General features: G+C 46.0%; 1 pseudogene across 1 annotated transcript in view; it reads left to right on the top strand.

Moving 5' to 3' along the window:
- The window catches only part of LOC308164064 (condensin-2 complex subunit D3-L-like), a 23,570-nt pseudogene extending 22,586 nt beyond the window's left edge, over positions 1 to 984 (top strand). Inside the window, exons 23-24 of the transcript in view lie at positions 777 to 842; positions 932 to 984. The product of the transcript in view is annotated as a condensin-2 complex subunit D3-L-like (transcript). The remainder of the gene's footprint in view (positions 1 to 776; positions 843 to 931) is intronic.
- The last annotated feature ends 1,296 nt before the right edge of the window (positions 985 to 2,280 follow it).

Here is a 2,280-nt window from a genome sequence, read left to right as displayed (position 1 = left end):
ACTTGAGAGAGGCTACAGAGATACTGTGTCCCTGCCGTTCACCCTGCGTATGCTGGCCTGTGGCTGGGGAGAAGGACTGGGAACACTGGCAGACTCGGGGGGGGGGGGGGGGGGCAGGGGGGGCGACCGCCCCTCCTGGTGCCCCCACAGTTGAAAAACGTCTCTCTTAAGTGCCCTTTTGAATGGCAAAAATGAGAGGATGTGCCCTATTGGAGCCCCTCCAATGGTCTAAAATGGACCATGTGCCCCACAGTTGAAAAACGTCGCACTAAAGTGCCCATTGAGTGGCAAAATGAGAGGATGTGCCCTATTGGCTGCCCTTCCAATGGTCTAAACTTGACCATGTGCACTGATGGGGTCCCATGTTGTGCAGTAGGTGCCCTTTTTTTCTTTTCGCCCCCCCTGCCCTTCAAACAGCCTGAGTCCACCACTGACTGAGAACATATCTGTCTGTGTTGATGTATCTATATAGTATTGAGCTGCTTTATCTATAGGTTCGCTAGTCATATTCCACCTTACATGAACTAGGGAGGCAGGAGAAACTGTGCATAAAAACCAGAGTTAGGATGAACTTATCTGACCGACAACGATTGAAGCACCTGAAGGTAGGATCCACTCAGAGAGAGAAGTGAAGTCTCATCAAACATGGTCTCTCTGTCATCCTCCTCATGGTTGATAGACGTGTTCTGATTAAATATCCCTGTCCCTCTTTCCACTCAGCTAACATATCTCTGTCCCTCTTCCCCTCAGCTAACATATCTCTGTTCATCTTACAGCTAAAATAAATGACGTGACATTCGGGGAAGGCGTCAGCTGCATCATGAGTGATCGCAGCAGGGCAGGTATGCTAACTAGACCCTCTCCCTCTTATTCATTACCTCAGATCACACGAGGACGTTGTCATGACTACTGTTTGTGTGTCTGTCCCCAGAGAGCAGAGAGCACAGCCACGTCCTCCACCTGATGCACCCTGACAAGGAGTGAGTTAAACACGTCTATGGACGGTCAGATGAAAATAATAATAATAACTTTATTTGTGTAGCGCTTTTCCTGCAAACGTTGCAGCTCAAAGTGCTTTAATCATTCTATAATCATCATTTAATAATTTAGACATTTAAAGGCAATATTAAAAAGATGGGTTTTTAGTCTTGACTTGAACATTATGTGCTGAGGTTGCGTCCCTAATGAAAACTGCCAGTGCATTCCACAATTTGGGTGCATAAAATGAATCACCAAATCTCTTCTTTTGTACATAAAACCAGCGTCAGAAGACCTGAGAGCTCTATTGGGCTGATATGCTAGCAGAAGGTCTATGATATGTACATTTAAGTTACATGTGAACGGATATCTTGATATCTTTACAAGCTTGCTAGGCAGATGTCCATTGGTATCGATTGCATCAATTCTAGCTTTTGAAGGGATACCAAACCACCTCACAGATGCTTCAGTCCAACTTGTTTTGTGAGCTCATCACTCCCCAGTATTACTAGTTGTGACTATAGTGGATGAACCATCCATGTCAGCCTTGGTGGGTGGGCAGCTCTCATCTGAGGGTCATCTTGTGTTGCAGGACTCCAGGGTTAGGGTCAGTGTTAGGGTCAGTGTTAGGGTGAGGTGGTGGACAGCATTCATCCGGGGGTCATCTTGTGTTTCAGGACTTCAGTGCCAAAGTGGAACGTGCAGTCTCCTCTCAACCAGAAGAGACCACGTCGACAGATGTAGATGTCTCTCCTGTCTGTCTGTCTCTCCTGTCTGTCTGTCTGTCTCTACTGTCTGTCTCTCCTGTCTGTCTCTCCTGTCTGTCTCTCCTGTCTGTCTCTCCAGTCTGTCTGTCTGTCTCTCCTGTCTGTCTCTCCTGTCTGTCTGTCTTTCCTGTCTGTCTCTCCTGTCTGTCTCTCTGTCTGTCTGTCTGTCTCTCCTGTCTGTCTCTCCTGTCTGTCTCTCTGATGTTCTAGGAGTACTAGATTTATGTATTTTTGTATAAGAAAGAAAGTTTGCATGAACATTGATCCTATGCGTCACTGCTTATTAACTACGCTGATGTTTTAAACGGGGCTGTGTTTCCAAAGCCTTACTGTATCTACAAGATGGAGTCAGTTGTGTTTGTTTGGTGTTGTAGAGAAACGGAGACCACGCGTTAGAATATTGGAAGTGAGTTTTATGAATCACAAACATGTTGTTCAGGAATTGTCAGTACATCAGTCATCCCTGTACCAAGCCCCAACGGATGTTACATCAGGAGATCATCTTCTCAACAAAACAATGTGACAACCTTATACT

The sequence above is a fragment of the Nansenia antarctica genome, assembly GCF_963989245.1.
Source record: "Nansenia antarctica genome assembly, chromosome: 8".
NCBI classification, from domain to species: domain Eukaryota; kingdom Metazoa; phylum Chordata; class Actinopteri; order Argentiniformes; family Microstomatidae; genus Nansenia; species Nansenia antarctica.
The sequence above is the reverse complement of the archived record's forward strand: the minus strand, read 5'-3'. Positions and strand labels throughout refer to the sequence as shown.